At 41.1% G+C, this 21,651-nt stretch overlaps 1 protein-coding gene across 1 annotated transcript in view; it reads right to left on the bottom strand.

The window, feature by feature from the left end:
• TDRD7 (tudor domain containing 7) overlaps positions 1-16,613 on the bottom strand; it is a 92,384-nt gene extending 75,771 nt beyond the window's left edge. Inside the window, exon 1 of the mRNA XM_082628882.1 lies at positions 16,481-16,613. The gene's annotated coding sequence lies outside the window, so the exon portion shown is untranslated. The remainder of the gene's footprint in view (positions 1-16,480) is intronic.
• Positions 16,614-21,651: the final 5,038 nt, after the last annotated feature.

Raw genomic sequence — 21,651 nt, 5'->3', positions numbered from 1 at the left:
CCAGAAAGTGGGCATAGGGGGAACCTACTTCAACATAATAAAGGCCATATATGACAAACCCACAGCAAACATCATTCTCAATGGTGAAACACTGAAAGCATTTCCTCTAAGATCAGGAACAAGACAAGGATGTCCACTCTCACCACTATTATTCAACATAGTTTTGGAAGTCCTAGCCACGGCAATCAGAGAAGAAAAAGAAATAAAAGGAATACAAATTGGAAGAGAAGAAGTAAAACTGTCACTGTTTGCAGATGACATGATACTATACATGGAGAATCCTAAAGATGCCACCAGAAAACTACTAGAGCTAATCAATGAATTTGGTAAAGTTGCAGGATACAAAATTAATGCACAGAAATCTCTTGCATTCCTATACACTGATGATGAAAAATCTGAAAGAGAAATTAAGGAAACACTCCCATTTACCATTGCAACAAAAAGAATAAAATACCTAGGAATAAACCTACCTAGGGAGACAAAAGACCTGTATGCAGAAAACTATAAGACACTGATGAAAGAAATTAAAGATGATACCAACAGATGGAGAGATACACCATGTTCTTGGATTAGAAGAATCAATATTGTGAAAATGATTACACTACCCAAAGCAATCTACAGATTCAATGCAGTCCCTATAAAATTACTAATGGCATTTTTTACGGAACTAGAAAAAAAATCTTAAAATTTGTATGGAGACACAAAAGACCCCGAATAGCCAAAGCAGTCTTGAGGGAAAAAAACGGAGATGGAGGAATCAGATTCCCTGACTTCAGACTATACTACAAAGCTACAATAAGCAAGACAATATGGTACTGGCACAAAAAAAGAAACATAGATCAATGGAACAAGACAGAAAGCCCAGAGATAAACTCACGCACCTATGGTCAACTAATCTATGACAAAGGAGGCAAGGATATACAATGGAGAAAAGACAGCCTCTTCAATAAGTGGTGCTGGGAAAACTGGCAAGCTACATGTAAAAGAATGAAATTACAACACTCCCTAACACCATACACAAAAATAAACTCAAAATGGATTAGAGACCTAAATGTAAGACAGGACACTATAAAACTCTTAGAGGAAAACATAGGAAGAACGCTCTTTGACATAAACCACAGCAAGATCTTTTTTGATCCACCTCCTAGAGTAATGGAAATAAAAACAAAAATAAACGAATGGAACCTAATGAAACCTCAAAGCTTTTGCACAGCAAAGGAAACCATAAACAAGATGACAACCCTCAGAATGGGAGAAAGTATTTGCAAATGAATCAACGGACAAAGGATTAATCTCCAAAATATATAAACAGCCCATGCAGCTCAATATTAAAGAAACAAACAACCCAATCCAAAAATGGGCAGAAGACCTAAATAGACATTTATCCAAAGAAGACATACAGGTGGCCAAGAAGCACATGAAAAGCTGCTCAACATCACTAATTATTAGAGAAATGCAAATCAAAACTACAATGAGGTATCACCTCACACCAGTCAGAATGGGCATCATCAGAAAATCTACAAACAACAAATGCTGGAGAGGGTGTGGAGAAAAGGGAACCCTCTTGCACCGTTGGTGGGAATGTAAATTGATACAGCCACTATGGGGAACAGTATGGAGGTTCCTTAAAGAACTAAAAATAGAATTACCATATGACCCAGCAATCCCACTACTCGGCATATACCCAGAGAAAACCATAATTCAAAAAGACACATGCACCCCAATATTCATTGCAGCACTATTTACAATAGCTAGGTCATGGAAGCAACCTAAATGCCCATCGACAGACGAATGGATAAAGAAGGTGTGGTACATATATACAATGGAATATTACTCAGCCATCAAAAGGAACGAAATAGGGTCATTTGTTGAGACATGGATGGATCTAGAGACTGTCATACAGCGTGAAGTATGTCAGAAAGAGAAAAAGAAATATCGTACATTAACGCATGTATGTGGACCCTAGAAAAATGGTACAGATGAACCGGTTTGCAGGGCAGAAGTTGAGACACAGATGTAGAGAACAAACATATGGACACCAAGGGGGGAAAGCAGTGGGGGGGTGTGGGTGGTGGTGTGATGAACTGGGCAATTTGGATTGACATGTATACACTGATGTATATAAAACTGATGACTAATAAGAACTTGCTGTATAAAAAAATAAAATTAAATTATAAAATTTTAAAAAGGACTACATACTGGGGAATTCCCTGGATGTCCAGTGGTTAGGGCTCTGTGCTTCCACTGAAGGGGGCCCAGGTTCATTCCCTGGTCAGGGAACTAAGATCCCACAATCCTGCTGCACAGCCAAATAAATAAATTTTAAAAAATAATAAAATAAAATAATGTCAACCATACGAATAATTACATTAAGTGTAAATGACTGAAATATCCTGAATAAAAAGTTAGAGATTGGTAGAGTGGATATAAAAGCAAGATTTTCCTATATACTATCTACAAGAAACCTATTTTAAATACAAACACATAGGTTAAAAGTAAAAATATAGAAAAAGATATGCATGTAAATACATGACTATATTAATTTCAGAACAAGTAATACTACCAAGGATAAAGAGGGACGTTACAGGGACTTCCCTGGTGGCGCAGTGGTTAAGAATCCTCCTGCCAATGCAGGGGACATGGGCTCGATCCCTGGTCTGGGAAGATCCCACATGCCATGGAGCAACTAAGCCCGTACACCACAACTACTGAGCCTGTGCTCTAGAGCCCACCCGTGAGCCACAACTACTGAGCCCACGTGCCACAACTACTGAAGCCCACATGCCTAGAGCCCATGCTCTGCAACAAAAGAAGCCACCACAATGCGAAGCATGTGCACTGCAACGAATAGTAGCCCACTCGCAGCAACAAGAGAAAGCCCGCATGCAGCAATGAAGACCCAAAGCAGCCAAAAATAAATAAATAAAATATAAATAAATTTAAACAATACATAATAATTAAGGAATTAATTAATCAGGAAGATATAACAATCCTAACTGTGACTGCATCTAACATTAGAGTTTTAAAATACATGAATGAAAAAACAATATGGGCCTCCCTGGTGGCGCAGTGGTTGAGAGTCCGCCTGCCGATGCAGGGGATACGGGTTCGTGCCCCGGTCTGGGAGGATCCCATATGCCGCGGAGCGGCTGGGCCCGTGAGCCATGGCCGCTGGGCCTGCGCATCCGGAGCCTGTGCTCCGCAACGGGAGAGGCCACAACAGTGAGAGGCCCGCATACCGCAAAAAAAAAAAAAAAAAAAAAAAAAAAAAAGAAAAAACAATAGAGTTATGACTGGAGACTTCAAAACTCTTTTCTCAGTAATTGGTAGAGCCAGTAAACAAAAAAATCAGTAAGGATATAGAGGAGCTGAACAACACCATCAACCAAACTGGTCTAATTGATATTTACAGAACACTCCATCCCAACAGTAGCAAAATATACATTCTTTTCAAGAGCTCATGGGACACTGACCAAGACAGAATATATTCTGAGGCTGAAACCAATCCTCAACCAATTTAGAATAATTGAAATTATATAAAGCGTATTCTATGACCAGAACTAAACTAAATTGGGTATCAGTAACAGAAAGATATGTGAACAATCCTTGTGTATTTGCAAGTGTAATAACATACTTCTAAATAACCAAGGGTCCAAGAGGAAAGCTCCTCCAAATAACCAGAAAACATTTAAATAAATGAAAAAGCAGTATATAAAAAATTGCTGAATGCAGTTAAAGCAATATTTGGAGGAAAATTTACAGCATCATATGCTTATATTAGAAAAAAAGAAACACTCCAAATCAATGATCTAATCTGCTACCTTAAGAAAAAAAAGAGAGCAAATTATACCAAAAGGAAGTAGAAATTAATAAAGAGAGCAAAATCAGTACTGGAATGGTGAAACAGATAAGTAATTAAATAGAAAAAAGTAAAGGAAAAAAACCATGAAACCAAAACTAGTTCTTGAAAACATAATAAAATTGATAACTTCCAGGTAGATTAATCAAGGGGAAAAAAAGAGAAGACACAAATTACTAATAATGTGATTGAAAAGGGGGCCATAAATACAGATCCTATAGACATTAAAAAGAGAATATTATGAACAATTTGTGCCCAAAAATCTGGTAACTTGGATGAAAGGATGAATTCACTGAAAGACAATTTCCAAAGCTCACTCAAGAAGAAACAGATACCCTTAATATCCTTAAGAATATTAGAGAAATTAAATTTGTAGTTAGAAACCTTCACACAAGGAAAACTCAAACCCAGATGGCTTTATTGGCAAATTCTACCAAACACTTCAGAAGGAATTAATACCACTTCTACACAAACTCCTGCAGAAAGTAGAGAGGAAGGGAACTTCTGAACTCACTTTATGAGGTCAACATTATGCTGATACCAAAACCAAAGACATTATAAGAAAAGTACAGACCAATATCCCTCATGAACATAAGTGCAAAAAATCCTAACAAAATATTAGTAAATCGAATCCAACAATATGTAAGAGAAATAACACACCATGATTAACTATGGTTTACTCTAGGAATGCAAGCTTGGTTCAACACTCATAAGTCAATCAATGTAACTGACTATATCAACAGACTAAAGGAGAAAAACCACATGATATCAATAGGTGGAGAAAAGACATTTGACGAAGTTAAAAATCATTTATTTTAATAACTCTCAGAAAATAAGAATAGACGTGAACCTCCTTAACCTGATAAAGAGCATCTGTGAAAAACCCTCAGCTAACATCACATGTAATAGTGAAAGAAAGAATGCTTTCTGCTTAAGAATGGGAACAGGGCAAGAATGTCCATTCTCTTCACTCCTATTCATTACCACACTAGAGGTCCTAGCTGGTGCAATAAGACTGATTTCAAAACTTACCATAACAGTGTATTAGTCGAAATAGTGTGGCATTGACAAAAGGACAGTCACATCAATGGAACAGAATATAGTCCAGAAATAGACCCACACATAAATGGTCAACTGATTTTTGACAAAGATAGCAAGGAAATTCAATGGAGAAAGTTCAACAAACAGTGCTGGAACACTATTCATCCATACACAAAAAATGAATCTCATACCAGACACAAAAATTAAATTGAAATGAATCATTTAGGTACTAAATGACAAAGTTAATACTGTAAAACTTCTAGAGAAAACAGGAATAAATCTTTGTGACCTTGGGATAGGCAAAGAACTTTTAGAGTCATGATGAAAAAAACCCGCAAATTGGATCTCATCAAAATTTAAAACTTCTGCTCTTCTAAAGGCTGTTAAGAAAATGAAAAGACAAGCCACAGACTAAGAGAAAATATTTTCATAGCATACCTGGTAAAGGACTGGTAACTAGACTATATAAACAATACTCACCAGTAGTTTATCCCCTTTTATTGATAAGTAGTATTCCACTGTATGGATATACCACAATTTGTTTATCCATTCAAATGTTGATAGACATGTGGGGTGCTTCCAGCTTTGAGGTATTAAAAATAAAGCTGCTTTCCACTATGGAAAACAGCATTGAGGTTCCTCAGAAAACTAAAAATAGAGTTACCATATGATCCAGAAATCCCACTCCTGGGCATATACCCAGACAAAACTGTAATTTAAAAAGATACATGCACCCCTATGTTCATACCAGCACTATTCACAATAGCCAAGACATGGAAACAACCTAAATGTCCATTGACAGATGAATGGATAAAGAAGATGTGGTACATACATAAAATGGAACACTAATCAGCCATAAAAAGAACAAAATAATGTCATTTGCAGCAACATGGATGCAACTAGAGATGATCATACTAGGTGAAGTAAGTCAGAAAGAGAAAGACAAATACCATACAATATCACTTACATGTGGAATCTAAAATACGGCTCAAATGAACCTATCTACCAAAAAAACTCACAGGCATAGAAAACAGACTTGTGGTTGACAAGGGGGAGGAAAGGAGAGAGAGGGATGGACTGGGAGTTTGTGGTTAGTAGATGCAAACTATTACATTTAGAATGGATAAACAACAAGGTCCTACTGTATAGCACAGGGAACCATATCCAATCTCCTGGGATAAACCATAATGGAAAAGAATATAAAAAAAGAATGTATATATGTGTATAACTGAGTCACTTTGCTGTCCAGCAGAAATTAGTACAACATTCTAAATCAACTATACTTCAATAAAAAAATAAATGAAGCTGCTTTGCAAAGATATATATTTTTCTTTCTCGTGTAAATCCTGAGAATTGGACTATCTGAAGATTTAATACCCACAATAACTATGGAAGGAAAGTATTATTCTCATTCTGTAAATGAGAAAACCAAAGCTCAGAGATGTTAAATAACCAACATATCACAGGATGTATGGAAGCCAGGATTTTAGTCCTGGTCTGTTTGATGCCAAAGCCCACATTCTTTCTATCATATTACCCTGACTGGTACTGAAAAAATAAAAGACAAAACCCTGAAGAATTAACAACAGGAGACAAGACAATCAAGAAAGACAGTAAAGCAAACTGAAGAGAAGAAAAAAAACAGTCCTGTGAAATGAACAGTAGACTCAGCCTATTCACAGGTATGGTATGGATCCCAAGTCAACGAGACAACTGGAGACAGGCACTCTAAAGACTAAAAATTCATGGCAGAGAAAGACAACAGCTATAGAGTCTGAGCACCTGCATTACTCCTGATGTCAATCTACATTTTGAGTATGCTGGTGAGAAGGAAAGAGAGGCTGGCTTTGGGACCTATATTTCAAGGTTGCCAGATGTTAAAACTGAAGTATGAACTTTGGCTCTTAAATAGTAAACTCCTGATTACAAGAGAAATGCTTTGATTTACAATGGTTCATGATTCAAAGATCATTGAACTTTTAGTGTACAGTTATTTCCTCAAGTAAGAAAAACCACAAAGCGAGCAGGCTGGCCAAGTTTTAATTTGCAAGAGGAGAAACTAAAGGATCACTTGCTAACTTCCTCGTGCCAAGCCTTCTCAACTTTCTCTCTTTGACCTCCACCTTTCCTACCTATCTATCTACTCTCTTCTTTCCTTCAAACCCAATCCCTCCCATCTACTCATCTAGAGATCCTCTGAGTAAAACTGGCCTTTGCCTCTTTGTATATCTGCATATCTAAGTGGGCCCTGACTATGAATTATATACACATTATGTGTAGGCATGAAGTCAGGTGGTCAGTGCCCATGTGGGAATATAGCAGTGTACCAGAATCAAACTAGACTATTTAGCATATCTGGCACCTCCCTAGTCAGAACAACTTTAAATTCCCCTGCCACAGTTTCAGTATGAAGGACATACCCATCACCTTCTCTACTGCCTCCTCCTTCCCTTCTTTTTGGAAAGAGCATCTGTCCCATTGTTACCTTCCCACTGTGGTCTACTTTTCCCCAGCTACTTAGGGGGTAGACAGCAACCACTAATGTATGGGGGAAAAAAATCTCTAATAAATGCATTCTACTCAATAATGGAAATCCTATGACTAAAATATAACAGAACTCCGATATGATACTGGCTTGAAATGACAGTTCAACCCCATCTTAGAAGCTAACCAGAGGCTTGTTCTACAGGTCGCCCTGTATGAAAGACTCCTGGTCCCTCCACCCTAAGGAGAGCAATTTCAGGCCACTTCCTCTGAAATGTTCCCCTCTATCTTCCTTATTTCTGTTCTGAAACAGCTGTCATCAGGGATCTCCCAAACACAGCACGTAACACATTTTGGGGGAGGGAGAAGGTCATACACCCACATATACAGCTTGTCTAATTGCCAAGAATATAGTAAAAGCTGTAAGGCTTTGCCCAGTGCTTGCTTCCTTAATCCCACCCTTTTTGAATGTGTCTTCTTCTTTGGGGACCTAGACTCTGCCAAGATACAGGAGTCTTATGGCCTCTATCCTGATTATCTTATCCTCCTGCCCCAAGACTATCAGGTAGGCTTCATGCAGATAAAAGGTATGTATTTACAGTGAGCAACTGATGATAATGTTAAATAAATAAAAAAAAAACAGTGCTCATCTGTGTGGCACACAAGTGCTCATCCTTATTTTTCACTTTTCTCACCCTCCCTAACCTCATGTTTGCCCATCTTCGTTTCTTGGCAACTGTTAGACTAATTTTTCTGAGTTACACTTCCCAACCTGACCTGAGAGAGCCTCCCGCCACACACATAACCTCCTAGTTTCACTCTCTTTAATGCACATATTATCATAGTTAAAATCCACAGTTACGACCAAGGGAGTTTAATGTTTCTTTCAGGAGTAAAGCTACTGACGACTAGTAGATGATACATTGATTCTGACTTTATTTGGGGGAGACATGGGGGATTCCGGAAGGCTGTGCACACACCTCCTCTTCCTGCTTGTGTTCCCCAAGTTCAATACCACTACGCAAAGAGCACTTATTTTCCTGGGACAAATCCCTTCTCCCTAGCCTTCTTCTTATGTGTAAGATGAAGGGATTTGGTCTTAGTGGTTCTCCACTGCCGAATCCCCCCACCACTAAGTGACACATGAAGATGGACAGGCTCAGTTCACGGTTCCCCCACTCCTCAACACCTGCATGGTGATCATCCTAGTCCACGCCAACAACATTTGCTGCCTGGATTGAGGCAACTGCCTCCGTGCTGGTCTCTCTGCTTCCACTTCACAGATAATCTATCCTTCACATCACAGCCAGAGTGATCCTTTTAAATCATAAATCCCATCACATCATTCCTCTGCTCAAAACCCTCCAAGGGCTTCCTGTCTTACTCAGACTAAAGGCCGAAGTCTTCAGAGGGGCCAAAAGGGCCCTACACAGTCTGCACCCAGCCCACTTCTCTGACCTCAACTCCTCCTCCCCTTTTCTCTCACTCACTCCACTCCACACTGCTTTTCTTTCTGCACTTGCCAGTCCCTCTGCCCCAGGGTAGACACAGCTCATTGCCTCACCTCCTTCAGGTATTTGCTCAAATGTCACCTTCTCAGTACAGCCTTCCCTGGTCACCCTATTCAAAACCAGAACTGTTATGCCAGCTGCCCAGTACTCCCTTTACCCTTCCCCTGCCTTATTTTACTCCATAACACTTATGCCATCCAATATTCTTCTTTATTTTACTGTCTGTCTCCCTGACTTGAATGTAAGGTCCATGAAAGCAGGGATTTCGGTGGGTTTTGTTCACTGCTGAATCCCTAGTGCCCAGCCCACAACAAGAGCTCAATACATATTGAGTGAATGAATGAGAAATTCTCCATATAACTAACACCACTCCTTTTCTCTCCTACTCACTAAAATAATAGCGTAGTGCATGTGAGCAGTTAAAGGAATAATCTTACATTTAAGTTATTAAAAATTATTTGCAAATTTTAATGATTGTCGTAAACTGATTGAGACAGCCAATTATGTCACCAAGCTGTGATTCAGATTCATCACACAGTTTATTTCTGGGCCTTTCCACTCTGAGCCAGAGTTCTCAATGAGCAGGCTCAGGTCTGGGCCATAGCGTTACTGCAAAAAGTCCACACACCCCGATGTGTAAGCAAGCACTGCTTGAACACTGGTAAGTGTCTCATACTTACATGTATTCCTGTTTTTCAAACAGTGTGCAGATACTGTTGAGAGTCACAAACACGCTATTGAATTTACAACAGCTTTTGGTAGTTCTATATTTTATCAACCAACGGATATTAGAAGTACAACTACTCATGTGTGAAGTTTCACAAAGTTTTTTTAAAAATTAAAAAAAAAGAACCTGATACTTGAGAAGACTGGGAAGCAACGCTTGACCACATGGCTACAATCTGAATTAAGCATCCCTCTCCCTCCCCTTTTTTAAGTATGCTATTTTCATGGAATACTATAATTCTCTATTTGTATACAACTTTTTGGAGGGAAGGGCAGTCCCCGGACTATAGGACTGAGGATCTCAAAGATGGTGAGAAACATGTAAGTGCAGTAAAACCTGGAAGGGTAAATGTGGTTGTACATCTTGTTTAGATGTATGTCTTGTTCTCATGTTTGTCAATTTCTTCCAGTCCAGTTTGCAATTCCAACATTAGCAATATCACTTCAGGCACTGAACAAAAAGAACGTTACAACTAAAGCTTAAAAAACTTATTTTCTAATCTACTATATATTGCTATAGAATGCTCTAAATTTTGTTAATTCCTTGGTTAGCATGGCATTTTTTTGAGGTTTTCTGAAGATGGCAATTATACTCAAGAACTTTTGGAAACAGTATGCATATAAGAATACTTTCTTCTAACTATAAAAATCAAGTTTATTATCTTGGATGTCATCCACTAGAAGCACAAAAGGAAGCTTATCATGGGAATTTCAACTATTAGTGAAGTGCCTCAATGGCAACTCCTTCAAAGTGGCTTCCAAATTTCTTTATTTTTTTTAACATCTTTAGTAATGGAGTATAATTGCTTTATAGTGTTGTGTTAGTTTTGGCTGTATAACAAAGTGAATCAGCTATATGCATATGTATATCTCCATATCCTCTCCCTCCCACCCTCCTTATCCCACCCCTCTAGGTGGTCGTAAAGCACCGGAGCTGATCTCCCTGTGCCATGCAGCTGCCTTCCCACTAGCTATCTATCTTACATTGGTAGTGTGTATATGTCAATGCTACTCTCTCACTTCGTCCCAGTTTACCCTTCCTCCTCCCCGTGTCCTCAAGTCCATTCTCTACGTCTGTGTCTCTATTCCTGTCCTGCCCCTAGGTTCATCAGAACCTTTTTTTTTAAGATTCCATTATATATGGCTTAGCATACAGCATTTGTTTTTCTCTTTCTGACTTATTTCACTCTGTATGACAGACTCTAGGCCCATCCACCTCACTACAAATAACTCAATTTTATTTCTTTTTATGGCTGATTAATATTCCATTGTATATATGTGCCACATCTTCTTTATCCATTTCTCTGTCGATGGACACTTAGGTTGCTTCCATGTCCTGGCTATTGTAAATAGAGCTGCAATGAACCTTGTGGTACATGACTCTTTTTGAATTACGGTTTTCTCAGGGTATATGCCCAGTAGTGGGATTGCTGGGTCATATGGTAGTTCTATTTTTATTTTTTTTAAGGAACCTCCATACTGTTCTCCATAGTGGCTGTATCAACTTACATTCCCACCAACAGTGCAGAAGGGTTCCCTTTTCTCCACATTCTCTCCAGCATTTATTATTTGTAGATTTTTTGATGATGTGTGGCTCCCAAATTTCTTAAGTTGCCATTTTGATCTTTCAACTTTCCTACTTATTTCTACTCTCTAAAAGCGTTGTGATAAATAAAATTTAGAGTTTAAGAGAATTCAAATTCGTACTTTTATTTTGAGAATGTTATGTAAGCGCTGGTGACCGTAAGTTACGTGAGGTTGGGAGAAATAAGGTTGGCCATCTCTTTAAATTCAGGTTAAAATTCTTAAGGGTTTCCCTAGATAATAAAGAGGATGCTTGAGCTGAATAAGAATCTTCTGCTTGAGCAGAGTAAAGTGGAGGTGAGTCTGGGGAATTATTTAATCAGAGTATTTTAATCTCAAAAACTGACCAAGGTCAGCAAGCAAAGACCCCAGTCAAGGAGGAAGAAACTGGCCACAAGGATCACAACAGATTGCACTTGACTTTCATGTCCTTCCTCTCACTCTTTTTCTCCTCCTTTCCTTGCCTCTCTTTCTGAATGACAAGTGTCAAAAATAGAGTTCTATGTGCTTACCACAATACTTGACATTCAGCAGTTACATTTTCCTAGAAACATGGTATGGATGGCAAACTACCTATGAATACCTGCATTACATGGCTAAGAGTGCAATAATACAGACATTGGTGTACTGGAGAAATTTTTAGTACAGCATCAAATTTGAAATATTAGCGTTTTCACAGGTTTTCTTACTTGTCTCATTAACATACTTAACCTGGCAAGCTTAGTAAGAAAGCCACCAGATCTCCTCCAAGATTTCTCACTTAACTAGTAGGCAAAAGCCTCTTAACTGCCATGTCCCACAATGTCCCTGGACATTGTAAAACAGCACAGGGCAGGACAGTGGGCCCGACCTCAGAGTAGGGAGCGGAGAGAGAAGCGCGGAATGCTAGTAGGCACCTTCACACCATCTCCTCCAAACTGTTTAGTTTAAAAATGAGGAAACTGAGGTCCAGGGTAATTATTCCAGGCCTCACATATTTTTATGGCCAGACCCACAACAAGAACCCAGGTCTTCTGGCTCCCAAAAATGGGGCATCCTTTCAGACAGCTGCTCCAAATGTACAGAGTTGGCTTCTGAAAGTAAATTTGACTTGGGGGATAGGGAGAACAACCCTGGGGCATATTTAGTGATTAGCCCTTAAAGTGGCATGAAATGGGGATTGCCACATTCTGATTTAAGGGTGTGTCACCCAAATCCAAAATACTTGCCAACTGCTGTAAAAATTCAATCCTTTTATACTGTTCCTTTTCTATTTTGCTATACAATTAATCTTGAGTACCCTGAAACGCTTAACAATGTGCAAGAAGTGGGGCAAGGAGTAGGGGAAAGTAATGACAACCTTTAGGAAAGCAAGGTTTAAACAATGTAAATAGCCTAAAATAATTCTCACTTTCAAAACTGTATTTGTAAATTCACAACTTTTTTCTCTAATACACCTAAAAATGGTCCCGGGAGAGTCTTATTCTGAAGAAGCAGGTTTTGGTGTCCTCTGGATACCTGCCTTTACCATTAATTGATTCCCCCCCCCCCGCCCCGGCTCAATCGTTTGCACGAGATCTACTTCCTGTAGCTGCAGTTTCCTCAGTCCTGCTGCCCAAAGACCTTTAGCCAAGCTGGTCTCACTCCCGTATATGCTCTCTCCTCTCAGTTCCTCTTTTCTCAACTATTTCCGACTGTACTATTTGGCTCATTTTCCTCATTGCATTTTTTTGTGTGTCATAAATTTGACTTGAAGAGTGGCACTAAACCCACAAATAAATCTGAAGAATCATTAGGGTAAAGTGAAATCACCAAGCAATCCCTTACCTTCTTTAGTCAGCTACTCAATTTTTAGTATTTCCTTAGGGCACATACTTCTGGTAAATGGCTGCCTTCTTCCATGAAGACACTATTTTAGCAACAAGCCAGGCCCTTAAAATTCAGAATGTCTGTGCTGAAAAGATTTTAGGCATCATCTAGTCTATCCCAAACCCCTTATTACAAATCAATAAACTGAGCCTAAGAGAGGGAAGGTTTTTGTCTAAGACTCTTCCAAGGTGATTTCTCATCTTGCAACAGTTTAACATGCTATCTTTTATTTCCAATTATAGTCTATTTATTACCACCTTAATTACTCCTTTGCCAACTCTTTTTATTTTATTTTATTTTATTTATTTTTTTTGTATTATAATTTTAATGCAATCCAAAAATGCGTTTGATAACACACAGCATCCATTCTCATAAAACAGTCCCAAAAGCTAGAATAGGAGTATTTATTAATATAATAAAGATACATATGAAACCGATAATCAAAATTTTACTTTATATGAAACACTGAAGACCATACAAAAAACTATATATGCCAACTCTTTTTAAAAATATAGTTGGGACTTCCCTGGTGGTGCAGTGGTTAAGAATCCGCCTGCCAATGCAGGGGACATGGGTTTCATCCCTGGTCCGGGAAGATCCCACAGGCTGCGGAGTAACTAAGCCCGTGCGCCACAACTGCTGAGTCTGTGCTCTAGAGCCTGTGAGCCACTACTGAGCCCAAGTGCCACAACTACTGAAGCCTGTGTGCCTAGAGCCCGTGCTCCACAACAAGAGAAGCCACTGCAATGAGAAGCCTGTGCACCACAACGAAGAGTAGCTCCCGCTCACCACAACTAGAGAAAGCCAGTGCACAGCCAAAAATAAAATTTATTAATTTTTTAAAATTCTGTTTAAAAAAAAAAAAAGAAAGATAGTAATTAATGCCCTCAGGTGGTGATATACTCCCTCAGGGTACCTTTAGAGAGCAGTTTTCTTTTTTTAATTATTGCAATTTCAACCTCCAAATTATACATGCATTACTAACTATGTAGTATGAATAAATAAAGGCTTTCCATAAATCTACATACTGGAGAAAGCTCTGAGATCCTAAGTGGCTTAGTTAGGAGTTTGGGTCTTAATCCCAGTCTGCTTCTCATTAGCAATGACCCTTTGAGCAAGTCACTTCAGGTCGCTTTTTTCATATGGAAGATAAGGAGGATGGGCAAGATCCATGGTTCTCAACTTTCCCTGGAGTCCTTCAAGCGCTGAAATGGGGGTCCAAAGATCTAACGGAAATCATGGGTTTGCTTCCTCCTGACAAAGCTGCATAGCTAAAATATCGAGTTTGCTTTGGGGTCACACTGATTATCTCGTGCCGATCAGAAGCTCTAACTGCCATATATCCTCACACACATTTTCAGCTCAAAATGACAAATTATCAATACTTTTAGCTTGTTTGAAAGACAACATTTAAAAAAAAATTGGCCCAATAAGGAAATATTGAAAAGAATGAAGCTTTCAAAAACATAAGGGTGGGAACAGAGGGAGGCGAAAGTCGGTTTTGCATAAAGAAAAACCAATTCACATGAATATGAAATTAGATTTCACTCCAAGCACCAAGGAACTTCTGTCCTTTCTGCATTTATGTGTTGACCCCGAAAGTGCCCAGAGGCGAAGTACTCACTCTACGTCAAATCTCAGTTCTTAGAAATAGCACTTGATCAAACACAGAGTAGGCACTTAGAGCTGGATTATAAAGTATTTTTCCTTTACGTTCATATTAGGTCTCCAACTAGATTATATTGCACAGAGAACTTCTGAGAGGTTCTTCAAGGAGTTTAAATCTCTTGGTACAAAATACAATAGTTCATTCAGCCATGTTCAGTCAGTTCACTTAAAAGGGCATTAGCAGAGATTACATTTCATTTCCAATCTACAGGGACTGAAATCCGAAGGAACCACCAACTGCTGCTTCAGAGTTCACTGTGTTTGACTAGCAAAGAGGGGGGCTGTGGGCTGGCAAAGGGCCCTGGACTGGGGCACAGGAGACGTGGGTTCCAAACCAGCTGGCCCCAGGGCAATTCCCTACCCCCAGCACGGTCCTGTGCATGTAACTGATGCTCCATGAATATCAGTTGAATGGAACTCCACCATGTGCCAATTTATATTATATAGAGCACTTAAAGATGTGTCCCTGCATCCAAGAAACTGCAACCCAATTATGTAAAATGCGGGAAGTTTGGTGGAAGGAAGAGAGTTAACACTTCTTGACTATTATTATGAGCCAAAGGAATTACAGTAGTTATCTCACAAAAGCCTGGCACAGTAAGTTAAATATTTCCAATTGATAAAGAGAAAACCAGGCTCAATGAAAGTATGTAATTTGTTCAAGATCACACAGTTAGCAAGTGGAGAAGCCCAGATTCCAACCCAAATTTGCAAAGCCCACGCAATTTGCAGTATGCAACACCTATATATCAAAGCGGCTGGGACTTGGGTCTAAGTTCCACCTCTGTCTTTAAGTTGTTGTATATCACTAGGCAGGGCACTTTTCTGCAGTTTTTCCACCTGCACGAAAGGGGCGGGGGTGGGGTGGAGAATAGGGATGGAGGGATGACACAGGTCAGTGGTGTTTTTGTTTTGTAGAGTGGCTTTCATAATCCTTTTGGGCCAAGACTTTTTCTAATATAGCTATTTCCCTTTCCGGTTCTTTGTAATTGTTTGGGAGTGAGCGGTGCCCTTGGTTATGTATGGAAATGTATTGTACCTACTCACTCAAGGGGATCGGAGCAGAACAGTTGTGCCGGCTCCAAGCCCCCTCCCATTAAATTGAGGCTGAGAACCTGACCCTATTGGGGAACACGGTGAAAGTTAAGATAACTCACTCATGGATTCATATTTCCCTCCTAACTTGGAGCTCTGTACCCACCCGGGGCTCAGGTGCTCACGGTTTGAGAGAAACGGATAGTATTTGTGTCCTGCACTGCTCCAGCGGCCTGCAGGGGCGGGTCTGTAAAGAGAGGAACTTAAAAGCTCACGGTGTGGGAGTTCAAACAGCCAGGGGGCTCGGATATCCCTTGATCCGGGCGGGCAGCTGGCGCCCGCCCGCCGGTACCGGGAACCACTTCCTGGTCAGCACCTCCCACCCCAGGTCCACACACCCGCCCTCCCCCTGCTGCACTGCCCCCACTGCACTCAGTTTCCCAGGCGGCAGGGGTCCGTCCGACTCGCAGGTGAACCCCAGACGGTCCCATCAGAGATTTAAAACACAACGCTCTGGAACGCCAACTCCCCTGGCGCCCAGCCCGCTTTCCGGGGTGGGGACCAGGGCATCCTCTGCGGCTGCTGGGAAGAGGCCCCGGGTCCGTTCGAGTCCCGCTCGGGCCACTGTCCCGCTTAGTCACTCAGGTGCGCCGCGCCCGCCCGAAACCTCGTCCGACCTCGCCTGGCACCTGTCGTTCCCGCAGCCAGCAGGACCTGCGCTCACCTTGTTCTGCGGGCCCGTGGCCCGTCCCCGCGCCTCTGGGCCCGGCTCCCACCGCCGTCTCCGCCAGGGCTACAGCCGCGGCCGCCGCCCACTTTCGGTTTCCCCACACGGCTGAAGCAACCGCCGCGGCTCATGAATCACCTCAAGCCCCCGCCCCGCCCTGCTCGGCCCCGCCCCGCTCCGCTCCGCCCCAAGGGCAGACTGGCCTCGACTCTGCGCACGCGCGGGCCCCCCGGCGGCGTCGGCCCACGCCGGCGTCCGCGCGTGGGAAGGGAAACCGACGCCGCCTAGCGGTTTCTGCGCGTGCCCACGCACTGGCCGACGGCGGAAGGCGACTGCGGGGCGGGAGCAGGAGCGCCTTCTCGTGGACAACGCAAGGATCGGCAGGCCGGGAGGGTTAGGGTTAGCACTTACGCGCTCCTGCTATTGCGTTTCACTTGTCAGAAGTTTCATTCAGTTCTTGCTTATTCTTTTCTTCAATTCTGGGGCCGTTACTTTTTAGTCTCCTAGATACCCACCTGGTCCGCTCACTTCCTTTAGGTCTGTTCTCAAGCGTCACCCTTGGGAGGAGGGTGGCCACAATCCCAAAAATGTCAGTCTCCTTCCATGACATTCCCTGTCCCCCTTCTCAGCTTTCTCTCTCCTTGGCACCTGTCTAGCACACTATATGTGTTTTACTTATCTTTTCATTGTTTACTGTCCTCCTCAAATTAAAGCTCTGTGAGCTCAGGGATCTTTGTTTTGTTCCCCAACCTATTCCCAGAGCCTAGGATAGCCCCAGGCACATGATAGGCTGACATAAACATTTGTCAAATACATTCATTCATTCACTCATTCTTTATAAAATTATTGAACACCTACTATTTATTCACGTATTTCTTCTGTACATTAATTCTACCAATATTTATTGGGCATATTGGTTTGTATCCCTTAAACCAACAATGAACACTTCTCTACATTCATTCTATATGCATTTACGGAGGGCCTGCTATTTATTCAAACAGTATTTTTCACAGCTTTATTAAGGTATAATTGACATAAACTGCACATATTTAAAATGTACAGTATGATGTTTTGATATATGTATACAGTTGTGAAAATATATACTTCCATAAAAATAATGAACATATCCATCACCCCAAAAAAGCTTCCCCATGCACCTTTATAGTCCTCACCTTATGTGCCTCACTGTCCCTTGTCTTCCCAACTGCTGGTTTGCTTTCTGTTGCTATAGATTAGTTTGCTGTTTCTAGAATTTTATATGAATGGAATCATACAATACGGGCTGTCTTTTTGCTGGGGGTGGCAGGGTATGCAACTTCTTTCACTCAGCAGAAGCATGTTGAGATTCATCCATGTTGTTGTGTGCACCAATAGTTTGTCTTTTCATTGCTGAGTAGTATTCCATTGTATGGATGTACTACACCTACCATATGACCCAGCAATTCTATTGCCATGGTTTACCTAAGGGAAATGAAAGCATATGTCCACACAGTGACCTGGACAAGAATATTCATAGCAGCTTTGTTTGTAATAGCCAAAAAATGAAAACAACACAAGTGTCCATCAGTAGGTGAATGGACATTTGTATATATGTGTATACAACCAGTAGGTACTGAACAGCTGCTGTCAAGTAACAGAATTTTGTGCTTGCAGAGCTTCTGATTCAGTGAAAAGAGGCAGTGGGCAATGAAGAGGGAGATTGGAAGTAGATTATGGAAGGCCTCATAGCCCATGCTCAGGAGTTCGGGCTTTTTCTCAAAAACAATAAGAAATGTTCAAAGTCTTCTCTGAACACTGCTTGCTCTCTTTTATACCCCTTATCTAGTCCCTGACAAAGTCTGCTGAAATATCTCTCCCTGTCACTTCTTTCCAGCCCCAGTGCTGTATTTCAGTCTATTTCAGATCTCTTCCTTCTCTCCCCTCCAGTCTGCTCCAAACACTGCAGTGGATTTAATAGACCTAAAATACAACCAGACACAATTTGGACTCTGCAGTGCTCATAACATCCCCTGGCTCCACATTTAAGATGGGAAAGATGTAAAAAGCAGCTCCCAGTTGAAAGAGTGCCAGTTGGAGTAGGAAATTAGGATAAACTCCAGAGTCCAATATGTAAATTAAATCATAAAATGATATGCGTTGACCCCAAGTCTAAGATCCTTTATCCTTGCAAAAAAGAGTTCCATGTTTGGACGGTCCTATATATAAAGAAAAATGATGCTCTGCAACTAGTTTTTTTTAAAAAGTCAGCTGTATTGGTGAATAATTTACATATAATACATATTTTAAATGTACAGTTTGATGAGTTTTGACAAATGTATTCAGACATGTGACCATCACCACAATCAAGATATTGAACAAGTTCACCATTCCAAAAAAATTCCTTGTGCCCCTTTACAGTTAATTTCCTCCTCCTACCTCAAGCCCCTGGCAGCCACTGATCTATGTCACTATAGCTTTGCCTTTTCTAGAATGTCATATAAGTGGAATCATACAGTTTGTAGTCTTCTGTGTCTGGCTTCTTTCCCTTGGCATAATGCTTTTGAGAATCACCAGGTTGTAAACATATATCAGTAGTCTGTTCCTTTTTATTGCTGTATAGATATGTCACAATGTGTTTATCCATTCACATTTGATATACCTTTGTGTTGTTTCCAGTTTGGGGCTGTTATGAATAAAACTGCTATACCAATCACATGCAGGTCTTTGTGTGGTCATGTACTTTTCTTGCATAAAGACAGGAATAGAATTGCTAGCTGTAGGGTAAAGTGTATGTCTGACTTTACAAGAAACTGTCAAATTATTTTCTAAAGTGACTACATCATTTTGGGCTCCCCTTCTTCTACCTTCCTGCAATGTATGAGAATTCCAGTTGTTCCAAATCCTCTCCAATACTTGGAATTGTCAGACGTTTTAATTTTAGCCATGCCAGTGGATCTGTAAAGATATCACACTGAGATTTTAATTTGCATTGCCCCATAACTAATGATATTGAGCATCTTTTCATGTGTTTTTTGCCCCTTCAGATATGTTCTTGGGTGAAGTGTCCATTCTGGCAGGTAGATTTTTGGCTGAGACATATCAGGAGGTTCTCAGAAGTCCTTGGGTGGTTGACATAGCAAGGACAGGCTAGGAAGTTGTTTTTATTTTCTTTGGGAAAGGTCCAAGGCCCAGGGAGCTCAAGAATTAATTTCCATGCCCTGGATATAATTGGATTTCAGGGGAATTAAGGGACATCAGAGATGACACAAATTGGCTATCTTTAAACACAATGGTTCTTACCATTTTGTGGGGAAGGGAGTCAGAATATGTGAAAGCAACAGATAGATACAAAATTTGGCACATGATTTCAGAGAAGGTTTCAGTAGACTGAAGTCCTACTATGAATCCCTGTTAAAAACTTCCTTAGGGGGCTTCCCTGGTGGCGCAGTGGTTGAGAGTCTGCCTGCCGATGCAGGGGACGCAGGTTCGTGCCCTGGTCCGGGAAGATCCCACATGCCGCGGAGCGGCTGGGCCCGTGAGCCATGGCCGCTGAGCCTGCGCGTCCGGAGCCTGTACTCCGCAACAGGAGAGGCCACAACAGTGAGAGGCCCATGTACCACAAAAAAAAAAAAAAAAAAAAAACTTCCTTAGATGAAGGCATATGTCGTGAGGCTGTAAAGCAGAATTTTCAGAATGGACAAGACTCAGGTGGAAGGCATTCTCTATCAGCAAAAGCTCAAGCTCATCCTTGGAAGACAGGAGTGGGGGCCAGGAGCATCTGGGTCACTCTTTCAGGAAAGGCAGGCACACTTCCCATCCCCAAGGGCTGTCAAGAGGTCCTTAATGATCTGCTCAGGTGGCTTTCAGGGGTAGGCAAGGCAGATAGTAGGGGGATCAAGAACAGCTGGCCAGTAGGCAGCAGCCTGGCAAGCATTCTGTGCCCATCCAGATACTTCCCAAGAGAGGTTATCATAGAAAGGGCACGCCCAGGTGTGAGGCCCAAGGATGAGAAAGGAAGATGGATTTGTTGCCAGCTTATCCTGGGCTGAAAAAGGAGGAAATATTTCAAGTGTGAAACCTTCATCTAAAGCCCTTCATGCATTTTTATCCACACTTGGGGAGACCGTTCAGTTGGAGAGAGCCACCACATTGGACACAAACACCAGAACACCTGTAAAAAGCAGACAGAACCAGAGCTGTTGGTTGAGTTGAATCTCTGTCCCGCCCTCCCTTCCTTCTCTCAGTTCAGCAAACACCATTTAGAATTAAGGGGAAATAGCAACAACGTTCCAAGAATATACCTGTGGCTCACTTTGTTTTTACCTCACCTGATGGATGTTGTGGTGTTTGCAATAGAGCCCAAGAAAGAGACACACCTCATCCTCCCTCTCAGAGCCTCTCTGACTTTACAGCTGCCATAGGTAGCTCTCCCACCCTCCAAAATTTAGAGAGGCAATTTTAGACACCTCTGGTTGCCCTCATCTCACTTCCCATCTGATTTTGCCTGTATCTTCTCTATATTGTCTCCAAAAAGAAGACCAAAGTCAAAACTCTCATTTCTATCACTTTATGTACAACAAAATGAGCCCCCGGGACTTGGCTGTGGTATTATTCAGTGTCTTATGTAATTCCTTTCCCGGGAAATCTTCCTTGAAGTCCCCACCTGAAAGTAGGGCTGTGGCTAAGCTCCTGGAGCCCCTTATTTATCCCTCAAACTTGTTTGCAGTGGAGGAGGATGTAGGAAGTGATTCTATGTCTTATCTCCCTGTGAACAACTTGAAAAGCTTTTATTTGTCTTTTTACCCTGAGTTATTTAAATGCAAATAATTTTAGTAATAACAGTTTTAACTCCTTCTTGAAGCTAGACAACATGTTCAAAGGTATGTATGTGCATGAAGCCCAGCCTCCTGGGTATTTTTGCTTACATAAAAGGTCAGGAAAAATAGATCCATGACAAAAGGCATCTTTGGACAGATCTACTTTTGGTGAATCATTGACATCATGATCACTCCCTCTCCCATCAGCTATTGCCTCATGAACAAAATGTAGAGAAATTTCTAGACAATTGCAGTCGTTTTAACTGAGTAAGGAAAAACAAAATAAAACAAAACAAAAAACAAACGAGAGAGATTCTGGGAATCCTGCTAAAATCCAGGCTCTGGCAAAGCTAAGGATGTGCTGATCAAGCA

This window comes from Mesoplodon mirus (genome assembly GCF_964341445.2).
Source record: "Mesoplodon mirus genome assembly, chromosome: 1".
NCBI lineage: Eukaryota > Metazoa > Chordata > Mammalia > Artiodactyla > Ziphiidae > Mesoplodon > Mesoplodon mirus.
Note: the sequence above shows the minus strand (reverse complement) of the source record. Positions and strands in the feature narration are given on the sequence as shown.